Genomic DNA, 13598 nt, shown 5'->3' with positions numbered 1-13598 from the left:
TCACTTCAGGGGAGAATGACACTGTGTTCAAGTTGGCAGATAAAGTGGCTACATTGAAAGCCAAACTGGAATTATCACGGTAATGAATATACATTGGGGTTTTTGACATATTTCAAAAATTAGCAGGGATTTTGAAAGAGACTGAGCTAGGGCTTTCTTTCTCCCAGCTGATGAATGAACACCTACCTCAGCTTTCAAAAGTGTTTGAGCATTACTTCCCAACCACAAAAAAAAAAAAAAAAAAAAAAAAAAAACCTGAGAAGGAATGGATCCTCGACCCATTTGTAAATAAGCCAGGTGAATTGACTTTGTCTGTGCTAGAAGAGGATCAACTGCTTGAGATTGCAAATGACGGTGGCCTTAAAAGTATATTTGAGACAACTACAAGTCTCCATACGTTTTGGAGTAAAGTCAAGGTGGAATATCCTGAGATTGTCACAAAAGCACTGAAAAGCCTGCTTCCATTTCCAACATCTTATCTTTGTGAAGCAGGGTTTTCTGAAGTGACAGCAACCAAAAGGAGATTATAGAGTACACCGGATATAAACAACACACTTCACGTGTCACTGTCTCCCATCACCCCCAGATGGGACCATCTAGTTGCATGAAGACAAGCTCAGGGCTCCCACTGATTCTGCATTATGGTGAGTTGTATATTATTTCATTATATATTACAAGGTAATAATAATAGAAATAAAGTGCACAATAAAGATAATGCACTTGAATCATCCCAAAACCATTCCCTCTGCCCCTGGTCCATGGAAAAAGTGTCTACCATGAAACCGGTCCCTAGGACAGCTGTTCTAAGCCACTGGTCAATTGTTTGGAGCAATATCACGAAGTATATTCTCCCAAATCTCGAGGCTGCTTTTTAATGTTGGGAGGCACAAGGTGTAAAAACTTTTCATTTACTTTAAACAGAATGTCCCAGTATAGCTCAGACTCTTTGTCCGAGGGCTTGTTTCCAGCTCTCTGACAGGCATGTGTCCTACCAGGGCATCTAGTATATTTGACATTTCATGCTTACCAGGTTAAATTAGCACATTACAATTAGGATAAAATAACAGCTTGATATTGCTGGAATGTCGAGACAATCAAGGTTTCAGCTGACTAGATTATATCTGATAGAAGAGATCACATAGCTCTGGAAGTAAATATTGAAGGAGTTCTGTTCCTGCTTTGTGAAGGTGAAATTTTTTATTTTTTTTTCTTTTACCCTCTCACTGTTAGGGATTGAAAAGAACATTTTTACCAGATCAATAGATATATTCCAATATGTTGTTTAACCAGTAAATATATATAATACATAAGGACAGGTATTATTGGTGTTGCCACCTGGTTCAGCTCACAGTGGTTCCTCATCATATCCACTAATATCCAGCTAGTTTTTACAGGTGTAAAATGGAAAAAAAAATAACAGGGGTATACTTAATAGCACTCCTTAAATCTTTAAGAGTGGCATTAATCCCTGTAATTCCTCCAAATATATGGTGTTTATCTTAAATGAATATCTTGGTAAGATTTTACAATTTCAAGGACATACACTTGGCTCTTCCTATGATCAAAACCTTGCTCTTTAGGGCAGGGAAATAATGTGAAGCTTTAACTAGGCCATGTCTGGCCTAGTTATATAATTAGGGAGTAAGGAAATAACTGTAGAGTATTTGAATTCAGGGCAATACTCAGTGTATTGCCTGACCTACTAAGCCCCTCAATCTAAATGAAGGAACATGATGGTATGTTGGCTGCCTGGTTCCAGTGTCAGATCAGACCTGTTTCTGTTATAAAATAAACTGGACATTTTATTTTACTTGGTGAAACCTTATCCTGACCATACTCTAAGCTCAGATTACTTTCTGAATTACAGCTTTTTTACTCAAGGACACTGAGACAGTATATTAACTTAGGTCTGAGAACTGAATCAGGGGTTTCAATTGTCCATTACAGATGCTGAGATCGGCCTCTACTAACCAAATTTCAGTGTTTTTTTTGTTTGTTTGTTTGTTTGTTTTTCAGGCAAGTTAAGTACCAGCTTATTTGGATGTTCTTCTTGACCCTAGTAATACCATAATTTATTAGCTACTGACACAGATCCCTGTGAATAAAAATATTAATTGCCATTGTGGCCTTAATGCCTATTATAGAAATTACATCCACATCATTTCTGATGATTAAGTGATAAGGATGATAGGAAGATTTTTTTTTCAGCATCTACTGTAGGCAAATCTAGTTTACAAAGGTCAGTTACCACTGAGCTTCTTAAAAATGTCAGTTCCACCACTCCCTCCTTTAGAGCAGTCCACGTTAATTTCTCAAGAAATTATAGTTTGAAACCTCACAGAGAACATACTTCTGTGGTGCACTTTTGGTTCTTGCATAAGACATCAATTCTAATACTCTCATCTTTTTGAGACTTCTTATACATCCTATAGTTTGTCAAAAATATTTTGATCTCTCTCTTAATTATCTGTAGGTTGTTACCTCTAAGGTTTCAGAGAGCCATCCAACAAAATATTGAGACCAATTTAGTACCCTATGCTAGAACTTTAAATGGTGAATCATGTTTGTGTGCTCACACATTTGTAAAATTTCTCCCAACGAGCAGTAAATTCTTGTCTCTTGCTATAACACTCTCAGGATTCACTCCCATATATTTTCAGTGTTTCTGACAATACATATTGTATAGGTCCTCAGACTCCTTCAGCATGGAAGTTATTTTCTCTCAGAGTTATGGTTCTGCAAAAACCTTACCTTATCCTGGTTACCAGGTAAGGAGTAGAAAGGCAGAATCTGAGCAGAAAAACTTCCCATGAGGTCAAGTCTTTGGGAGAAGGGTGGCTACTCTGCTCACTCAGGGTGAAGAGTACTGTTTCTGCTGCTCTGGAAGATTCAGATGACTTGAGAAGCTCCTGAGTCTCAGGCTCAACTTTCAAATACTTCTATCCTAGATCTTGGGGATCTATATTTTTTCCTATTAGATCCCTGACTCAGACACTGGAAACTTACGCTTTCATTGAATTAAAAGCACTCAATGCCTCAAAAGATAATGTAAAATAACACTTAAGGACATAGCAGGGTCACAATTTTTGAAAACTCAAGTTTTTGAATTGCTACCATGAGTATTCTGAAACCGAAAATGGCTAACATTTGGAGGAAGCCAAATGCAAATTTTATGCAATCAACAGTAACTATTGAAAAAACTCATGTCCCTTGTTTCAGGCTTGATCAATGTTTTCTGATCAGGGGAGAAGGAGCACTGAAGTGGCAGAAGGAAGCAAAGATATGCTGGCTATTCAGTATAGAACACTAAGGGGCAGTGTACCTGAGGATACTGTCTATATGTAGCATGTTCCATCTGGAGTTGCCCTGGTCCTGGTCAATTCTGCTGTGACTTACTTGAAGCCTCAATTGGCCACATTTTGTCACTATGACAAGTTTGAGCTGGTTCTTCCAACCTCTGCTGAGATCCCTACAGCTATTCAGAGCTTGAAGAAAATTGTCAATAGTGCTCAAACTGTCCATAGTGCTTCAAACACCTCACAGTTCAGGAATCTCTACTGAATGGTTTGTGACCACTGAGGTGTGGATGTGGTTTTATATTGGGAGATCATTAGCAAGCATAGCATCATTGGCTATGATATCTGAAGACCAATCTTTAACATGTGATTATTTGCTTTATTATTTAGGTGTTCTTGGGCCATGTGTGAGCAGACTGGTATTTGAATAAAATAAGATAATGTGTCAAAAAAAAAAAAGGGCATCGATTACTAGCAACATCTCCATATTATCATAGCAAGACAGAATACTGTAGACCGGGTTTACTAGAGTACCACCTTGTACGTATCTGGGACATCTCATGGAAAGTTGCTTAAATTAGAACTGAGAAGCCATGAGAATCTTTCCTCATTCAGTTTAAAATGGCATGGGTGTGACTCTGAGATATTGCAAACTTAAAAGCTTTCGCTTCTCTGGTGAAACTTGACCTGAGATAGAATGGGTTATGTCTTAACAATTTTCAAGTGAGGTCATGGAAATGCTCACACATTCCCACCAATGTCTGAATAGTCTGGTGGGTCAAAGGAACTTAGATGCTAGCCTACTGAGAAAGCAAAAACTTAAAAGAGACCAAGTGTAAACCTGAAATAACTACATCAAATTTTCCATCTTCAGGCAGAATAGGGGCTAGATTTAGAGTGAAAGTCTATTAAAAGAAATAAAGTCATATAGAATTGTTTCACATGAGTTTGTAATGTAAAATTCATATTTGCTACATTTAGTAAGATGCCAACTATGGAAAAACATACATGGTGAGATATATGAGAAACTACAATTAAAATCAAGGTGTTGTATTTATTTTCCAAATTTCCAAAAACTAATGTAAATACATTGGTTTTATCATCAAAAAAAGGCTTTGTAAGGAACTTTGAATACAATTTTATTTTATTTTTTCTATAAAATGTTAAAATGCCTGAGGAATTCAATATGGTTATAGACTTTTTCCTAGTTGTTTTGGTGCTCCATAAAATATCTAACATGTGAGGACACAAATAAGTTTAACTTTATACACAATTTCAGAACATGAAAGTCATGTAAAATTTACTAAGCAAGGCCATAGAAGTCCCCATTGTCATGATGGATTTTTATAATGATATAATCCTTAATGAATTATACTTCCATTTATTATTCCATTATTAATTCTCTCATCTGAATTGCCTTGGGAATGTCTGCCATAAAATTGTTCAGCATAATATTTCTTTCTGTGTCAATCATATAGCACATGCAAATCTCCCAATCATGAATAAGACAAACTTCATTTTCTTTAAAACATATACCCAGCTTTCAGAAAATATTTATGTTGAAAATTAAGATATGCTGAAAGAAAACTATCACTCACGTTTAATGGACTAATAGAGTTCTGACCTTAGATGTGTTATCATATAGTACTTTCTTCTACTTTTTACAAATGAAAATAGATGGATTCTACTTTATACTTTTCACATCATTTCTCCCTTTCAATCATGCATTTGTTAATTTTAATTTAACTCACACCTCTATGAAAGTAGTTGTGTAGTTCCATTCACACAGATGACTAAAATAGATCACAGAAGACTGTAAAAAAAAAAAAAACTGCTGATAACAAAAAATGATAACAGGAGAATTGTTCACAATTTTCTATTTTCTTAGTTCTCTCTAACACTTTAATTTGACTGCCAACCTCAACCCAATATTCAGTGCTGCTCCACCATTGTTTCCCTTTTGTTTCTTTTTAGTTCCCTGTTCTATTTTCTTCCTTGGCTATTCCAGACCTTTATCATTCTCCTTATGTTTTCCCTCCTTACTTTCAGCAGACAACAATATTTTCTTCAAAAAGATACTACATTTTCTCAAAAATACATATTCTGTTTCTTTATTTCCAACCAATCAATAGAAAATTGATTTCCTTTCAGTTTCATGAAAAATCCTTAATTTCCTTTCAGTTTCATGAAAATCCTTAATTTCCTTTCAGTTTCATGAAAAAAGATTTCCTTCTTTTGTTTCTGTCCCAGGAGTCCTAACTAGGCTCTAGTTTCCGTCTTTTCCTCCCACAGTTGTGGACCTCTCCATGAAGTAAATCCTCCTCTTCTTGTGTTTAACTTATAGCTCTCTGCTTGATATTTCCCATCAAATTAAATATCTCTCAAAATTTTGATGAAAAAATTAAACAAACATACCACTCCTTATTTTCAGATAACTTGTAGCAACTGTCACAGTTTCCTGCTTTTAATCAATGTACTTTATAAGCATGTGATGTTTGCTCTATGCACTTCTTTATCTACCGAAGACCCCATACTACTCTCATATTTAACCACATAGTCACTTCTTCATCCTCAATTATGTGTATGTTTGTGATTCACTAACACTGCTATCTCTACCTGAAATGCTCTCACTTCCCTTCTTAGCTTGGCTAACTTTTGATAACCCAAATATCCATCCTACAAATACTTATTTGGCATGTGTTATGGTTAGGTATTCTTATAGTTTCTGTGACCTTTCCTCATTTGGTTGCTATTCTTATGACAGTCATTTAAAAAAAAATCAACAACACCTAGAACATAGGTGACAGTTAATAAATATTTTTAAATGAATGGATAGAAATGCAATCACGGTACAAGCTATGAGTATCAGTGAGGACCTTGGAGGAAGTGATATTTAAATTGAGACCTGGGCATTGAATATAAATTTGAAAATGAAAGGAGTGGATGGAAAAAAAAAGTTTCAGAGGAAAATCATGTTTGAGGAGTCTGTAAAAGAAAATAATTTTAAAAACATGTGTTAAAGAACTTGAAAGAAGACCAATGAAACCAGGGGGCTGGAGGGTGGGGTGGGGAGCAGAATGGACTGTGAGACAAGATAAAGCCAAAGATGATATAGAAATGTATCCACAAAAGTTGTGGTTCATTTTATATATACATTTACTTTAACCGAAAAGCAATGAGAAGTCAATAAAGTTGTTTAAGCAGGGAAATTTACTTGGTCAAGTTTGATTTTTCCAATGAGTTTTCTTTAACTAAGGGAAAAATGAGAACCATTAGCAAACTCTTATTGATAGGACTAGTGCTCTAGACAGAGGTGTGGACCATGGAGAAGGGGTGAAGTAGACAGAATCAATAGCTGTGTCAACCTAAATAAACCTAGTAGGTAATAATCAAGTGAAAGTGTTTATTTGGGATTAAAGAATTATAATTTAGGGCACACAAATTTGGGTAGCAACCCAAACAGGGTCTGAAAGGAAGTAAAATCCAGGGCCTTTTAAAGGCAAAGAAGGGAGGTTTGCATTACAAAGAATTTTAATTAGAGTAGAAGGCAGAAGACAGTCTTGGTTAAACAAGCTAAGGCTATCACTAGAGAGATGGAAAAGTGCATTACTGTGACAAGTTGCAGGTATTCTTGTAGAATCCTTGGAATTTTTGTGTTTTACACTTAGTTCCAAAGTTCATGGTCCCACCCAGTGAGGATGCACATAATGTTCACCTTTTTAATGGCATCCCAGCTCCCTTTTAAAGCACTTGGATCTGAGTGACAATTTTATTTTGTGTTTCCCCCTTTTGATCAAGATTTTTCTTGGAAAGCACTGCTGATGAACTTAACAGATTTACTTTGTCTCATGTTGCTGGAAATGACCTGTTCTAGAAAGTCATGTCACATATCAGAGGTATTTTTTAATCTCTGATGGTAATTTCAAGAAGTCAGTTTCATAAGGTTTTGGCCACATTTGAGTCAAGGGAGGCATTTAGGAAATTACTCTTGGGCAGTTTCCTCATCCAGGATTTCATCAAATTACCTGAAGTTTCAGGTCAATAAGACTTATCTATAATTTCAATCCACTGAGCAAACATAATCTTGGTGTTCGTAAAAGTTTTGGAGTAGAACTGAGTGAGGAGTAACATAAGAGTTTAAATATGAAGACATATAGCAAAATTTAACAAAAATTGTAAACGATATTTGAAGGCCTGATCTTATCCAAACATCTACACCAGAAGGAATGCAACGGAAAATATTGATAGGGAACCAGAGGGTGCCATTAAAAGACATTGAACCAGAAAGGTTTGTGTTAGTGTTCTAATTTTTTGAGCTCTAATTTCACTTCATCAGAAGTATGGATCCATGTACAGCAGACCATTTTGGCTACAGCACAGATGCTACCCTGTTCTACAAGGATATAATCCAGAACTATTTGATTACCTAATACAATCCTTGTTAGGACATCCATGGATAGTTTTTGTTGAACCAAGGCTCGAGTAGTAGATATGCTTATTTAGTTATGGTTAGGAATATACTTTATCAACAGGTCATTATGGACGGAACCAACCCAAGGAACAAATACTTTGGCAATGATAATCAATGGAGAGTAGATAAGGTGTAAAAAGGAGGCTACCAAGTGTCAGCTAAGTCTATAAGATAGTGGCTGGATATTTTTCCTTTAACAAGAACTTCAGATGGAATGCTATGGTATCCCAAAAGGCACTGCCCTGTCATGTGCCTGCTGTTTAGCCCATGGTTCCCCTTTGTAACCATATACAAAGGTACATCTAGAAGGGCACATACTACATGGTCAAGTATGTTGTTATTTATGTTTTCATTGACAGGTATGAACTGCAGAATACGTTCTAGCCAAAGATCAACATGGCCATTACAGCTCATTAAGGGGCCAGCTGACAACCCTTTGTCCCTAGTATGACAAAAGGCTTGACATAGACGGATGAAATCACATTTGTTACAAATTTTGGTCAGCCATTTGCTTGATGCCAGAAGCAAAAGAAAAAGCGGGAGGGTTGGAATGTTGGAGGAGTAGGGTTTTGGAGAAATATTCTGTGGCAATGTCAACCCCAAAAACAAGGTGGAGATACCAGATCAAACAGTTTTACTCTACAGGTAGTTTTAAGGGCTGAATGCTTAAAGTTTCCCATAGCATTGGGAACCAAGGGGAAATTTGTGATGGGTATAACTAGGAGGTCCTTATATTTGGATGATTGTGGTCTTTGTAGACACACTCAGCACTTGGAGAGATTTTACCCAGTTGTTATAGTTTGGGAATGGTTCACTGGAATATTGTCTCCCATTTGTCAAAAGTAGTACCCTTAAGGAAGGTAAAAACTTCAGCTAATATTAAACAGACTCCAACAAAATGCTGACTAGTCACCATCTTGGACTTAATAAAGGAAGTCATTAAATGATATTCTGAAACCACCACACAACTCAATGGGCCTTTCTTAACAAGAATGTCAAATTAGTATTATTAAACTCAGTAAATCCATCAGTGTGATAGAGCAGATCTATTATGAAATGGATCAGTAATGAGGTTAGAATAGTGTGTATATATACACTGGCCTTGGCCTGAATTTTGCGAAAACTGTCAGAATCAAGATGTGATCTGCTTCACATCCCAGTTAATTTTAATTTTAATCCCCTAATTGTTTCAGAAGTCCAGTCAGCTGTTGGAGCCTTCTTTAAATGAGAAACATGAATCCAAGAATCCACACCTTTAACCTTTGCAGCACAAGGATTAGTTAGGGGTACCTGATATGATCCTTTCCATCCACGCTGTAAAAAATCTTTTAAAAGACAGAATCAACTGGTTGTAGATTGTGATGTTTGTTGTCTTCATCTCTCAGGAGTGCACTGTGGAAAGATAGTTCTACCAAGGTATACGTTTTTATGTAAGGCTCTGATTAGTCCTTTGCAATATTGAAGCATGTCTTTTTCAATTAGTTGAACAACAGAGAGATCCAACTGCATAGGTCAGCCAGTAATAATTTCAAATGGTGACAGTTTGTGTCTCCCAAAGAAGATAACTCTCAGATTCAAAAGGACCAGAGGAAGTGTCTAAGGCCAAGCTAATTTCAAGGTCTCTGTAAATTTTGCCAGTTGAGACTTAATAATGCCATTTGTTCTTTCCACCAGTCCAGGGGACTTTGGGTGAAAGCACAATGAAAATGTTGTAGAATATACTAAACCTCACTGATCTGTCTCATAAGACAGCTAGTAAAATGTGTTCCTCAGTCACAATGCAGTTCTGAGGGCACACCCAGGTGGGTATAATCTTTTCTAAGAATATTTTTACAATAGACAAATTTGTAGCCCATTGGCAAGGGAGTGATCCAATCCAATGAAAAATCATGCAAATCATAACAAAACAAAATTTATAACCTTGGGAAGGAGACAACTAGATAAAATCCATTTGACATACCTCAAAAGCCCTTTTAGGCAAGTCAAAATGTCCAAGGGCCGTTTGGATAGTTTTCTCTGGGTTGTTTTTAGGACACAGAGCACTAGTTAATTGTGCTTTCTTGGTAGCCTTAGAAATAATTCCCCATCAGTACTGTTTCATGAAATTTCCAAGTTTATCTGCTATCCAGTGGGACATCCGACAAGTCATTTTCATCAGGACTCTTTTCATGGACTCTGGAAAGACAAGTCTTTTATTTGGGCCATACCATAAATTAGTTTTACAGGCTAAAAATACAATTGTTATCTGTCGAATAAAGTCTTTTTTTTTTAATGTGATGCCTTAGATTGGGCAACTTTGGTCATTTTCATTAGCTCCTCTTTTGAAATATAGTCAAAATTTGCCATAAATTTTCAGCTTCAGGTTGGGTAGCTTATAAGGCAGTTGCCCTTGCATCTTGGTCAGCCAAATTATTTCCTTTGATTTCATCTAAATTTAATGCCCAGACACCTGAATGATGGCTAGGAGAGATGGATGTTGTTTTGATTCCAACAAATTGTTTAACCAATTTCCACCCCTAATCTAGTTTTTTTCCCAAGGTAAAAAAATCCTCTTTGTTTCCAAAGCAGGCTAAAATCATAAACTGCCCCCAAAGCATCGTGACTGTTTGTATGGATATTCACAGTTTTGCCTTCTACTAGGGTACAAGCCTAAGTTAAAGAATGGAGTTCTCTGCCTGCTATGCTGAAGTAGAGGTAAGCAAGTGGAGCTGCCTCAATTACTACAAAGGAGGAAGTGATAGCATGCTCAACACAATGCTATTCTTTGCCATTTTTCAAATAAGAACCATCATAGTAAGCTATGAAATCTCAGCATTAACAATAGGGGTTCTTGTAAATCAGCTCTAGGTATTAATGACGTATCAGACAGGGTCAGACCGTCATAAGGAATTTTGTCAGTAGGTAAAATGAGAAGGCTTGCAGTGGAGGTTGTTGCAGTGGGAAAGGGTTGTATGAAAAAAAGTTAGTAAATATTTCATATGAGGCAAGATGGCTTACAGAAAGGTGTTGAGTGTGATGCGAATTGAGCAAGGCTTCTACTGCATGGGAAACAGATGATGAGTGGAGAGCCCATAACTATTTCCTCAGTTAATTTTGTAAGGACTGATGCTGTTGAAATAGTTCTCATGCATGGGAGATACCTTTGGCTACAGGTCTGATTGTTGACTACAATAACCAGGGCATCAGTGTTTACCTCCATGACTTTGAATAAGCACTCCTAAGGCATTACCCTTCCTTCGTACACAAAGAGAAAAAAGGGTAGGGTGCACTTCTTCAGTTTAGGGACTTCCAAAGAACCCCACTGTGGCCTCTGAAATTTTAAATTATCTTTGGTGCTATTGATCCGTTGAGACAGAAATTTTAAAAAGAACACAAGATGCTGGGAATATTTGTGGTCTGACCCCATTCAAAAGTTTATGGTTCCACCTGGTGAGGTTGAGTATTGTCATCTTTTTAATCATTTCCCAGCTCCATTTTAAAACCCCTTGACATAAATGACTGCATTTTATTTCAAATTTCACAGCTGCTTAAAAGAAACAAAAAATAGCTGTCTTTAACTGGTTGTTGGGACAGAAAAGAGGGACAAATCAAATAAATTTGAAGATAAAGAATTAATTAACTCACTTTTGAACATCTTAGTTTGTGGGAGAGATATAATCTAGATGTAGAAGAAGCAAGTGGAATTACAGACTGGCAGCTCTGAAAAAAATGCCTGAGCTACTGTTGTAAATTTGGAAACCATAGGCTTATCCTATGGGGGAAAGAAGTTTCTAGTAATGATGAGATCAAGGGTGTGGCAAGAAGTGTCATGCATAATGTGGAGAGAGAAATTGTTCCTGTTTTTTAGAACCTCTTTTCCTAATGAAAGGATAAGCAGCCTTAGAGATAGCATGAGATTTCTTCATTTTGTACAGATAGAGCTCCAGAGTCGCTTTTATTTATTGAGTCATGCAGAAAGATAATACTGGGTTAAAGTTGAAACTTTCAGAACCTTTTGTTTTTATTATTACTGATAATCCCTATAATGATTTCTTTTTCTAACTTCTACATATCACAAATCGAGAGTTTTTTGGGCTTTGTATTTTTATCTTCAGTCATAAGGATGTCAAACAATTAAGAGATCAGTGTGCTAGGTGGATCAGCTACATGGTTATTGAAGTTGTTCGTCAAAAGACTTGACTCAAACATCATTTACCAAAAAATTTCTCCTCTGTAATTCCTGGGATTAAATAGGTACTACTCCCATAGTCACCATTATTATTTCCTGCTGGCAATACCATAGTATTTGTTACATGTATTCTAATTATTCCTCACTGATGTTGGATGCTCCTAGACCCTGTGAGGTCAGGAGCTTTTGTTTTCTTCCCAGCATCTAGCCAAATGGCTGGTACACCATAAGCATTTATTAAACTGATTAATCTTAGCTTGTATTCATTTGCCTTGTATATTTTTTCCTTTGGATCTTATATTTTTATTTATATATTTATATTTATCTTATATTTAACTATATTTAAATTTTATCCAGGCTTGACTTCCCCCAGATTTAAGAAGAATTTGTTTTTCCATGTAATCATTGAGTTCTTTCACTTTTTAGCCCTATAATTTTTCTCAGTTAATACAAATCATTCTAAGAAGAAACAGAAAATATACTGTAGCATTTTTATATCAGGTGAAATAGCATCAAGACAAAGGAGAACATGTAAGAAGGAGGGAAACCTCAGAGGCAGAAAGGATAGCTATTCTCCTCAGTTCTGAGGGGAGGGTAAAAATGTTAAACCAAAGGAGGGTAGGCACAACTCTCTCCAGGTGTTCCAATCAGAGGAAGTCACTGATGGAAAGCAGAATGTACTGGAGGAAGAACTGGGTTGGCGCATACAAGGCACTGGAGAGGAGTCACTTGAGAACACTAGAAAGCCCCAAAGTGCAAAAGATCCCAACTGAAGAAGGCCAGAGAGCTTGAATCCCTCTGCCACAGAAAGAATGTATTTGAGAAGCTGCCAGAGAAGCCAGTGGCAGGAAATAGGTTTATAATGTAGACTCTGCAAGCCAAAGCACACCTTTGCTGAATCCTGACTCTAATGCCTACCAGATCATCATGATATTAGTATTTAATTTCTTTAAAACCTCAGGTAAGGTTTACAGAGGTGGTCATTTTACCTTTGTAAAATAGTGCAGACATCATGAAGTACTGTTATGGAGTATAAGTAAGCTAACTGCAGAAAAGACAACAGTACCTAGAAAGCACTCAATAAATATTTAGCTACTATTAGAATTGTTAATAAGATTATTATCATTTATACGATGGCAAAGGAGAGCTTTCTGTTTCCCTGCTTTTATTTCAACCATCAAGGTTAGAATCATGGAAGAAGAATTTCAAATTCCACTTTGCTAATATGGAGAGAAGTTATGATATTCCACTGCATCATGTTCGCACAGGATTTTGCATAGTATAGTGAGCAGTCCTGTGTTGGTGCCAGTACGGTCACTTCCAGGGAAGAGGTCAGCACAGACAAAGTAAAAGATTGCAAGGATACTACCTTCACCCCCACCCCAAACGCCCTGGTGAATATACAAAAGTCTGCACATGTGTTTAAAGCCGACAGATTATATTAGCAGCACCTTGAGGTTTTCTTTGTTTTTTTTTTCCTGCTTGAATGACACAAGTGATCATAAACAATTTTGAGTTTGTTTTCTTGTTTTTACTTCTTTATCAGCAGACACCATTTTATCCTGTTTGTTAACAAGTACTCTTCCAAATTTTTGAAGTTATTTTGATTTCTAATGTGGTCTATCTTCCAAGGTGTTACCCGTTTAACCCAACTTGATCCAAT

Source organism: Hyperoodon ampullatus (genome assembly GCF_949752795.1).
Source record: "Hyperoodon ampullatus genome assembly, chromosome: 16".
Classification (NCBI taxonomy): domain Eukaryota; kingdom Metazoa; phylum Chordata; class Mammalia; order Artiodactyla; family Ziphiidae; genus Hyperoodon; species Hyperoodon ampullatus.
The sequence above is the reverse complement of the archived record's forward strand: the minus strand, read 5'-3'. Positions refer to the sequence as shown.